The 12,280-nt window shown below is 36.7% G+C and overlaps 2 protein-coding genes across 3 annotated transcripts in view; one reads left to right on the forward strand and one right to left on the reverse strand.

Moving 5' to 3' along the window:
- LOC110830296 (ankyrin repeat domain family member sosondowah) overlaps positions 1-12,280 on the forward strand; it is a 369,880-nt gene that overhangs the window by 155,135 nt on the left and 202,465 nt on the right. The gene's annotated exons all lie outside the window — the stretch shown is intronic.
- Positions 4,780-12,280, reverse strand: part of LOC110830290 (homeobox protein caupolican) — a 125,579-nt gene continuing 118,078 nt past the window's right edge. For both annotated transcript variants that reach the window (XM_022065012.2, XM_022065013.2), the window contains exon 7: positions 4,780-10,318. The gene's annotated coding sequence lies outside the window, so the exon portion shown is untranslated. The remainder of the gene's footprint in view (positions 10,319-12,280) is intronic.

The following is a 12,280-nucleotide window of genomic DNA, read 5'->3' on the forward strand; positions in this document are numbered from 1 at the left end:
TACAACCCAATGGTAAATCAGTTTTGCCACCTGCACTCACAGTCAGTAGCGCTGCATTTTCGATTTATAAATCTCATATAATTCTCAGAATAAACATCGATCAATCCCTTTAACAGCGTTAACTAACTGGTCTTTGTAATGGTAAAATGTTGTGTTTTCTTTGCGGTACGGACTGAATTCTTGAATGTTATTTAGATGAGCTTCGGGTGCAAAGAGTTTATATCGCTATGATAAAATCAGCGACGTTGAGATATGTTGACGAGGTAACACAAATTTCGTACTCGAGGAAAAGGGTCCATTTGAGAGAACTAGACGCACATGGCAGAGTTCTACTAAAATTGGCTTTAGAGAAACAGGGTGTTGATTGGGTTAAACTGGTTCAGACTAAGGTCTAATCGATAGATTTGATAAATATGGCGACAAACATGTTATTATATAACAATGATACGTATTGAAAAATGTTGCAAAATGCTTTTATTAAGCAGAAAGTTCTTTAGGAAGGCAAGAAATATCGAACATTTATCGCGCAATAAACTGTGTATAGATGCGTATTGTTGGTTGTAAAACTATATGGAAGAACTAATATTGTGACATGTGTAGATGGGGATAATATTAAAATGAAGGCTGAGTGTGAGAGTACAATTGCTGGCTTTTGCGATGACTGCGTTGAGCTTTTATTTTCATGAAAGCTGAGATTTTATTGATAAGATGAATAAATATTAACTACTCAGCAAAGCACCACGAAAACAGTTAATGCCATATTTTTGCCTGTTATAATTAATTTGTTGTTGTTATATTTCTAATTGGAGACTTTTTCAAACGTCATAACCGTTTGTCTCTGTATTCAATATCGGTTTTTTGTACTCTGTAGATTCTAAAGAGACTTGAACGCTGAAAAATATTGCATAATTTAGAATTTAAAAAGTAAAATTTACTGTCAGTTCTTGGTACAGAAAAACTGATGTGTTCTGGAAGCTCCCACCAAGGACTATAAAAGCACGTGTTAGAAGATTATCCACTTCCGTTCCTAAATGCGTATGAATTTTACGTAACCTCTTTCAGAGATATAAAATTAAAAATAATAATAAAGTAATTACCAGCATATGACAAATAAAGGATTCCTCTTATGTTGGCATTGTTCTTACAAAGTGAACAAAGAATTTCTTATGACACGCACACGAAACAATGTGTAGGCTAAGTGTGATTCTTATAGCCACACCTTCTCAGTGTGTCAACATGCTATTTACAAATTTCAGCTTCCGTGTGATTATATATTAACCGTTGAAAATACGTATTACTGTTGATGTCAAACTGGGTATGAGCAATACCGGAAAGTAAAAGAATATCGTCCAGTTGGCAGCACTCCTGTTTTATAGTCAAGAGCTCCTAGGTTCAAATCTCGGGCCAGAGAACTGTAATTGATATCTGGCTACGAGTCTGCAAGGCGTCAAGACCCAGAACACCACCACCATGACCCTAGCAGTCGTGAGCACCTCATACTTTTTCTGACTAAGTTTCGTCCTCCTCTTCATTCTGTCAAGAAAATGACTGGACAGAACCAAGAACCAAAGTTTGCATGTCGTTAAATATTTCAAATACAAGTTGCAGATCTTTGTGGGGATTGCATTTTATATCAGAGGATATCGGAGGTCTTTCCTCGGTGGTAAATCGGCCGAGACTTAAAATTAGCCACTCACCTTTATTTAGTACTAAGGAGATGAACCTCCACTCCCCCATACGTCTGCATGGTGTGGTAACAGGGACACCTTATAAATTTGTTGTGCTGTGTATCTTGCATTGCATGTTAGCCTGTGAATATATTGAAATATGTGAAGGAAATAAGATGTCAGAAGCTTTGCCTGAAACTTAATCTTATATTTGTATGCAAATACAGATGGAAGATTAACATTCTTACTTATACCTTTATAAGTGCACATTCGTGTCTTTGCACCAGAACATTCTAAAATAATTTTGTCATTGAAACAAACAAGAAAGATTACTCCAACAGGAACAATTTAGTTCAGGATTTTAATACGTTTTATGTATGAAGACTTCTGTCTTCTGTAGTCTGGTCGATGTTTACCATCGCCCTGATGACGGTGGCAGTATGACCTCTGAAACGTTGGTAAACATCGACCAGACTACACAGCGCTACAACCCAGAACACAGAAATCGTCATACTCATCGCCCTGATGATGGAGGCAGTATGACCTCTGAAACGTTGGTAAACATCGACCAGACTACACAGCGCTACAACCCAGAACACAGAAATCTTCATACTCATCGCTGTGAGAACCTCAAGTCTTACATCCTTTAAGTACCTCTCTCCTACCATAAAATAATTCACTATTGTTTTGAAGGTGGTGGTGTTGTAGTTTTGGGCTGAGCTGTACGGACGTGTGTATTGACCTCCAAAGGAGAGTTCCTTCTTCCACCTTATTTTGTGTAAAACCATCTGCGATAGTCTTCTCGGGCGATCGTGGCTTATCGCCCGAGATTACATTGCATTCACTCGCGGCGAAAGCTCTAAATCTTACCAATGTGCCCGTTTCTTACAGAATATTTAAAGAGCAATAGAAGTGCACGTCCGGATATGATGATCCCGTGTACTTTCTTACTCCCAAAGGACACGTAGGTTCTCGTTGTTCTTGATGACGGTTTCACAACCAGATACTTTATGTGCCCTAGAATGGGGAGGATAAAAAAATGCGGTCGTGGTATTTTTTAATATCTATCTAGGCATTTTTTTGGTGGAACCGATGAGATCCACAAAAACTGTCCGTCAAGGATTTCCAATCTCGGGATCGAGAAATACGATGCAAGACTGCGAACCTCTCATCTGTGATGTTCAATAGAATATGCAATAGGATAATAAAAATAGCGACAAATTATTTTCGAGATACCATCTGGTTTGTCAACTTGTATTCATATTGAAGACGTGAATTCTTATGTTTATCTTGTATCCTATCTATACCAGCCATAAATAGCGTGCAAGTTGCTCAGGGCTCGGGGATGCCCCTTCCGCCTGTTAAGATAGAGCCGTATATATTCGTGGAGCGCGCCATATTTGTCGATCTAATTTACGTACAATAGTGTCTCAGGCGCCGACTAACGACTTTCAATCGATAGAGAATACATTCCAGTCTGCAAAACTGCAGAACGTCTTCTCCTCTCTTGTCCTGTGGATGCAGACGAATGGAGCTATTCACCCGATGCTTTATGTGGTCTTCCAGAGGTTCAGGATAAATGCCACAATAATCTCATTTGCCCAAGAAGCAAAACCTTTCTCCACTTTGTGTGATTCGTTTTAAATATATTTTCAAAACTGAAAGGGTTCTTCTGCGCAACTGATTCAATGGACTTGTTTCAACGTTACGAGCAACAACGGAGCATGTGATGAGAGTGATTAAACGTTAATTCAGCTTTTGAAGGACGTATAAAAAACAGCAGCCTCGTATTCATCCAACGTTCTACTCAGACTTTCAAAACAACCTTAAAGCCCTAATATTTTATTTTCTGTTCATTTCCTTATATTATTTATTTTCAAAATAACCTGTTAAATCTTTCAATTAACTGTAATGCATATTGCTACGAATGACAACGTAGGTTGCGTGCTAATTGGTCAGCACACACTGTTTCGTATTCGGAATGTCCCATGTGTCCCAATGTATGTCCGAAGACCGGCTGTAATGACAGATGTTTACCGCGCTATTCTTCAGTTCCTCCGGACAAAAGCTGTTACCGGTTAATGCTGCTCTGAATGATGTAATTTTTGGTTCATGGCCAGTTAACCTACGAAAGAAAATGGTTGCTGATTGAAGAATTAATAAACAAATAACCTCGGGTTCAATGGAGACCGCATTCATGTACACTTTCACAAAAAATCGTTAAGCAGAATTTTTTTGCCATCGAGGACTGCGACTTAACTCATTATTGTGGGAAGAAATTGTCTGTTAAAGGATTCAGCATTTAAGGCGATTCATCCAGTTAAAAACATATTTTAGTTTTCTTCAACATTGTATTATTGGTTTATATTAAAATTATACCGAAAAATGTATTTGTAAATACATAATATGAGGATCCTCACAGTACAACATTTTTAGTATTTTGTTTAAATATATTTTAAACATCAACAAAAATAAAGCACCAGAGGGGATAAAAACAAAAATAAACACAATTAAATTATTTATAACAACTCTTTAACCTTTCACAAAATTCGAACTCATTTGAGCTAAAGCAATTCGATGTTTGCAGGTTAGGTTAGCGCAGGATTTTATTCGGTATGAGAAAATTAACGGATCTCTACCGTTTCCATCTTTGCATTTGTTCTTTTATTAAAACCCAGGTTTCGGATCTACATAAAACCACATAAGGCGCCATTCACCACAAAAATTTATTAAGGTTTACTTTTAGAATTTCCTTATAGGCCTAACATACGATTTAAAATTCATCATATTTCGGCGTCTTCCCCACCGTTTATATTCTCCGACTGCATTTAGTAGGCCTAAGTAACACTTTTATTCATCTAAAACACTTTGGGAAAGCAGGTGATTAAACCTGTAACTGTCCCTCCATATTTTTAAACCTCTTTCTAGGTGTCCTCATGTTAAGTTGTACATAAATGTCGTTTCTCCTTCACACTTACAATTGCGTACAAATCAGTTGCATATAAACCTACATCGAAATTAGAAGTGGATATTGCTCGTGATTATAGTAGATTGAACTGGATGAACCCCGTACTCCCCACCCGTTAATATGTTGGGTAATAAAATAAAAGGCTTCTTAGAAACACACGTCTATAGACTTGGTTTAATTGATCAGACAGCAATGGTCCTATTCACACAAAGCTATGTACAAATAAAATGTACATGGAGTCAATATTATCTTTACTGTTACAAGAAATCTGTTTTAAAAAACTGTACCTTATGTTAATTGTTATTAATCTTAAAAGTGCATTATGGAGGATTTTATACACAACAACGTAATAATAATAATAATAATAATTCATTAATAATTATAAATGTAATACAACCAAAACAACAAGGCATACTGAAGTTCGTCCACAGAAAGTAGAAGCGATGATGTTTGTGTAAGAGAATGTGCAGAGATATCTGCAGACATGTAGATACTGTGATCAAATACTGCTGGACTATGAAAGGAAAATATTTTTCGGTTATTAGTATACATGAATTTACTTGAGCAGATGTACTACCTGTGTTCCAGATTGTTACATGTATTTATTTTTTTCACTTTTTAAATAAAGAACATTCTATCCAATTTATTTTGTTTTTATAAAGTTCTTAAATTAATTATTTGTATTGTTTAGAAAGTCAACAAAAATTGGGCATATGTATCAACAAATAAAAACTTGTTTGAATCATCCACACAGTCAACAACTTAACCTCACTCCAACACAATTACTCAGTATCTATTAGATTATTTCACACTACAAGTATTTCCTTACAATCTTTAAACTGGCTCAAAATTCTCAGAATCGCCTAATCCTTCTGGCGACTAGTCCCCCATTAAACACATCTAGAGTTCGAGGTTTCTCTTTTTCTTACTTATGTTATCACAGATAAATAAATTCAGCTTTTCAAAACAAATGTACAGTACTACTGGTACTGACATTCCACAGATTTAGCCTGTGTTGAACTTTACAGCCAGCTTTCAGAACTTTTTTAACCGCACCTCGGACTGTTTCACCATTCCATTTCATGGCCCGATTAACAATAAACAGCTTATATCCCCGATTTCTGCGTCACAAAATAAAACTAAGTTTCATCACAGTTATTTTGCATTTCGACGTCACACTTCTCACAAGTTACGTCGAGAAAATTCTAGGTCGAAATTCAGATTTCCAACTTCTTTACTGTAGCTACACTAAGCAATAATTGCTACCAGAAATATATCGCCAAAAATGTTTTCTATTGTTTCAAAATATGCTCAAGTTTATAAGAGTCCGTCACTGCACTCTATTCTAAGACAGATAAACCCAATCCACGTAATTACATCATAAGTTTTAAACACATTTTAATATCCTTTTATCCACGCTTCGGGTTTCACAGCTACAATTTCGTAACTGTTACTGATTTGTCCTATGCGTGTTACATTACTGTCCAATCACATCATGATTGATTTGGTCACCCTAAATTTGACGAATAGAACAAATTGATAAATGAGTCTTACTTTCTTTGTTTTAGCCAACTATAACTACGTCCTACTACTGGGATTTATGCAATTGCACGAGACGTAATATTAACTTTAGTTCTTCTATGGAAATACAGCGCCATTACCAACAGAGCAGCGCAGTTAAAGGCCAGTTTCAACAAACTCTATTAAGTCCAGTGCAACAAAGCTTTGTGTAGCTGTTTTATTGAATTTTAAGTACACTTTATATGTACGTTCTCCCCACACCGCGTAATAAAATCTAAGAAACTCTTACTGAGTTTATTTACAACTCAAACACCTGAATTTTAAATATAATTCGATTGTATACACTGCAGTTGAGTGGATAATTGTCTGGAATGATTGCTCTGTGTGGCTGTTCACCGCATTCCAAGTAATTTTATTTCGTATGGGCGTGTCAATGATTTAATTCGACGTCTGGTAAATTCGAACTGTTTGAAATTCGGCTCCAAAATAAAATGTCGTAAGAAGAAAGTGACTTTTTCCATTCCGAGGTTTCAAGACAACATTAGCATCTTCTGTTGTTAGATTAGGTTTTATTTCCACGGTAACTCGGCGTTTCCGTTATTGAGAAACGGCAAACAATGATTTTATAAACTTTTGCTGGTTTATTTTCAGTGACACTGTTAAGCAATAATTGGGTTTACTTCCAAAGGAAAATAATGTTTGTTCTTAGTTCTTAAAGGTTTTACCTTCGCCCGTGGTATAAACTTTTAGCTGTAGGATGTGGTTAAAGGAATTTGCTGTTCAGTGCCAAGTGAAATTAAACTGAACGTGATTATTTCAGTAAGGACCCTAAAAGCAAAGTTTACAGTGAAAAGGCAATTTGAGTTTGTAACCTACATTCGATAAAACTGAGTAATATTAAATTGTAGGCATAATTATGAAACATGTTTGCTGAAAATTTTATATTTGTCAGCGAATTTCAAAAACTTATGAATACCGTTAATTATCTGAGCGTAACTAACAGTACTTTTTATTACAAACCTTTAGCACTTGTTTCTTCTTTTTAAAATTCGTTAACTGAATTGAGTCTTATTCCATATTTATGTTGCTGTCTGGGGTTTAATATTATCAGTTGATCGACGGGACACTAACAATTAGAAGATGAATAGTCTTTTTATGCAGGGACACGGAGTGACATAATAATAATGTCTGATGTTACAGGTTAGAAAATTAACACTGGTATCTCCTTTCACTATTTTTGCTGAAGGCTAGTCCGTAGAGTTCTAAACAATATAATATTTGAAGATAAATCATGAAGTTATGCTAAAACCTAAAGAAAAGACACTGCTTAAGTGATTTCAGTGGAAGGTAAGAGAGTAACATTAAGATGGTCCTTAGGCTAAATGCTGTGTTGACTGGATTCAACTGGCTGTCCTGTGAATATGGCAACAAACGTTCTGCTTTCATAAAAGGTGGGGAATTTGAGTAGCTAAGCAACTATCAGCTTCTCACGAAGGATTCTCATTAATTTGCAATTGCCGAATATCTGCACTTATAATATGCCATAGGTTCCATGTGATGAAACTCTAATCTAGTACAACTCAAAAATTTCGTGACGTAAGAAGTACAAAACACAGACGCCTGGCATAAAAAATACAACGAAATTTTGTGTTATTTCGTCACCACCACCAGATGCTGGAGAATTTTGATTTTAATTTATGATTATAACGAAATAATATCGGAACGCGTCGTATTTTAAGGCTAAGGTGCCACGATCGTTTCGACAAACGGTTGCAAGAAAATGTACTGTCATTTCATCCCTGAAGAATTCAAATTGAATGTGTTCAATTTAAACGGAGATTCCAAAAATATTAACAAAAATTCTATAAATTTTGCCTCCGAAGGCCGATACTAGAAGGATTATTATATATGCTGACAAAATGTTGGTACGTTCCTAGTAGCCTATTTGTCAAGCGTGACATTGGGATAAAATCTGTGTATGCAAAAAACATAATAATGGACCAGTTCAACGGTATACGAAGTGCGGCCAGCTCTGTGGCCGATCAAGTTCAACCATGTTAAAATTCATCTCATTAAATTTTCATTTATACACTCATGAAGTGAATAATGGAGAATACCTACTTAATATATGCACCAATTCTAATAAAATAGATCATTTTTACACATTAAGATTATTTGCGATGGAGAGTGAGGTTTCTTCTTATCTATATCTAATATATTATCAACCAACTCTTGTGTATGTGTGTTGAAAGTTTGTATGCAACGTGAATTCATGTGTCAGCTGAAATACATTAACAGACATTAATAACGGGTAAAGAACTATGTATCCGAACATATTAAATGCATACGTTCTAATAAGTGGAGCTCAGTCCGCAATCAGGGAAAAAGCACAGCGAAAACTTGTATGTACAGTTGAAGCAAATGTGTGCGATCACACTAAGAAAATCTTGACCCCCCCCCCACTCATACGAGAGGAAAAATACACATAAAATATAAATAAAACATCAACATTAAACATCACGTTATGTTAAAAAAAGAAAAGTGGCACAAACTTTATAAACACAGAGTGTACATGAATAAATGTTGAATCATGAAATTTTGAACACCGTGGTACACATCATCATACAGGCAGTAAATCCTGGGGCACAAAGGGCAGGTTTCAAAACTGTGGGGTGGCAGAAGGTAGGGTTTTCTGAATTATACATTCGTCAGCTAAGGAATTAACACACCTGTCACAGATAATGTCAATTCAGTACTCAGCGTGACATATTACATCACTTCCATGCTCTCTCTCTTTGCAATTTCAGTGAATAGGCATCAGTTATTTTCACACGACAGTGCAAGGCCTATCACTTGCAAGCAAAACGATGTAACACGCTTTTGGTTTCGGGAGACGCTCAGAATATCGCCACAAGCAGCGTCACGATGCTCCGTCTATCTTCAACAGCATCCATGATGTGGTGAATCCTAAATCGACATTTGTTTTTATGGATGCCATCTTGTGTGATCATAACAGCAATTCAATGCTGGCTCAACAGGTGTTGTTTGCAGAATTTCTACGATCTATTCCAAGGTACTGCGGTGCGATGTCTGACTCTTGCCTGTTTGGCGGGTGATAAATTGGTTGTTCAAAGTGTCATTCTACAGCATTTATTTTTTAACACTCTGTATACGAGAACGTGACGAATATTTTCGTATTTTCCATAAATATACTTTGTATAAAAAAATTGAATAAACATTTAACGAATTTAACGCCGTAAAACAGTAATCCATTTGTGAATTAATTAAACATATGCTGAATAAGTCACTATGTCTTAAAGTTTGTCTCGTATTATAAATTATATTTCAAACCCGAAAGAGAGAAATATGCTTAAAAAGGTTATCTTTAATACTGACCAAAGTTTGGGCCCGTATTTTACGAGAGACTGTACACTGTTCTGGAAATAGGACTTAAAACTGTTTAAAAAAAAATTATTCACGTGTTCCTCATTCCTTAACATTTTCTCTTTGTTGCTGTAATATCCTATATTTTTCTCTTTTACTTTTGGTTCATTAAAGGCGTAATTTTTTTCTCGGAATCTTAACACAATTTTCTAATTTACACACTTTTGGATACTTTGTACCACTAATTCTTCTTTTTCTACGATTATGTCTATTCTATTCTCCCAGAACCAAGACACTTTTTTCAACATATCCAATAGAAATAGCTACATCCTAATTTACTTTCTTGCACTTTGCCCCTGTGAACTCCAAAGTCTCATTTCGAGTTTAGTTTCTTTTTATAATGTCTTGTTAAAAGATGGTAGAACTAACGATACTTCTCTTGCATACGATCCTCAGGTACTTTTAACAAATCTCTTACCCATTCATATATATTCCCCATATTAATTTTCCACTAAAGAAAGTTGAATCCTTTAATTCTTCTTATATTCTTCTCTTTTAAATTAAGAGTCAGAAACACGTGTCGCTTTGTCTCCAGTGAGACTTTTCAGTCAAGAATACTGTTAAAACACTTCACTCTCTGCACAGTTGTGTATTTCGTGGTGCATGAGATAAAAGGGCTTCGTATACTGTACAGTGCAGACCCAACTCTAGGAGTGAGATCTTCGTCACGCGGTCAGGAACATCTCACGCATCTACGGTACAGCAAAACAGCGTTCTCCTGAAACAAAAGAATTAATAACTGAAATAGTCAAAAGTATGCTACCATCATCCCAAGTACCGACATTGTAGAGCTGCGTTGTGTGGTCATTTTTGCAGATGCCTAGAAAATCTCAGAAGCATTCCCAACTTCCGATCTTTGGTCTAGTTGGTTCGTATGTTATTTAACGACACTGACAAAACTTCACAGATTCATGTTGGCAAATAAGATGAGGTCAGTCCATGTGGTATTTATGGTGAACAAAGTGGCACTGGGATAGGTTTATCTCCGGGACGTGGACAACGAAATTATTAGAGGCCCAGTTTCACAGTCGCACCCCATCGCTCCCCGTCGTCCTACTTTGAAAAGTATTCTTCTCAAAACTGTTTTCAATAGCCCTCATGCTGTGTCGATCGTGGCCTTCTAACTTCAGTGATTAGTGGTAGGGCACGGAAGATGAAAGTTCCGGTCCATTGAGTTGAATCTCTGACCAGTACGTATGTTTCTTCTTACTATTCCCTGGTGAAAGCCCCCTGTGCGTTACACCGTTGTTCCTCCCACTCTGTAAACGGAGTCTCGACGTGTCGTGACTGAAGGTGTTGAAACGGAGACAATACTCGATTACTGGATCCGAATCTCACTTTGTTCACCGTGTGAGACAAACTCAGCGACATCTGTTTATCAACGCACATTCGCTCTTTTCTTCTTTTATCCTTACCTTTTGTTTTTGTATTTCTTCATATCCGCTTTACTTCCTTCCCGTCGCACTGTCTCTTACTGTACCTATTATTACCACGAGATCCTTCTTCTAGTAACTTTCTCCATGTCCATCATACATTATATCTTTCTTGGGGACCACGTGTTCTCAACAATTTTAAAATAAACGCCGTCATATATTCTTCCCTCCGCACAACGGGAAACCAATTTATGCACCGACACAAAACATTGGGCAGAAAGATAGTCGGAGATTGTACCGGCATCTTCTGGATGTGTTTCTGTTCTATAACCAATCGCATTCAGTTGCGGAGTTCTGAACAAAAACTGGGCCTGTAAAATCTTTAGGCAGCGAACACGCGTGGATGGGAAGTTGCCGTGGACTCTGTCGAAGCGGATCATTTCTAGTTCTTAAAGACACTAAGATATCCCATCGGCGTTTGGTCAGGTGACCGAGGTGCCATGCAGTTGGCTTACCTCGACCAGGAACCTGAAGACGGAGATAGAGCCCCATCTCCGAAACGTCGTTTTAAGTTTTATATTTTATTTACTAGACGATGGATAATATCCAAGAAAATTTTTATTCAAGGGAAATATTCGTTTAGAAATTCTTCAACATCTGCATAATAACCTGGAGACATATTGTCCTACTGTTTTCCGAGAGACGAGCATCCTCACCCGATCCCTCTAATTCACCTCCTTTCCTTTACAACAGTCTCTGACTCTGCCAGGCGATAATGTTTTCTTAACTCGTGTGGCAGACTTTATTTCTTGAAACCGAAAGACACATTGTATTCGCTCTGCACCACTGACGTCGCTATTTTGTTTTGTGGTAGAACTGATCGGAAAACACGAACATCATATTTATCTAAAACGTACAAGCAACATAAGCTATGTTGCAGACAACGAATGTTACTTTTGGTTCATCCTATGTGAACCGCTGCGATTATACATGGTCGATCATAAACGATAGAATGATGAACAGTAAGGTGATACAGATGTGGAAGGACTTGGTCACATCTTCTCTGAAGACAGTGCTGTTCAAAACTATGCACGCAACAACTTACCACAGCATATGGTGTATTATTGTCAAGTTTTTTAAATGTATTCATGTCTTATGTACGCATACATGTATGAATGAATGTTCATATAATTTTTCATTTCCACTGTGTCTTTTACGTTATGTTTGCTATAAAACATTTAACGTATTCGCAATACTGCAGTCACAATGAATAAACAAGATGAGTGACAGAAATATTATGGATAACA

The sequence above is a fragment of the Zootermopsis nevadensis genome, unplaced genomic scaffold (genome assembly GCF_977971745.1).
Source record: "Zootermopsis nevadensis isolate Lab colony 2312 unplaced genomic scaffold, Znev_1.0 Znev_ptg000010l, whole genome shotgun sequence".
Lineage (NCBI taxonomy): Eukaryota > Metazoa > Arthropoda > Insecta > Blattodea > Termopsidae > Zootermopsis > Zootermopsis nevadensis.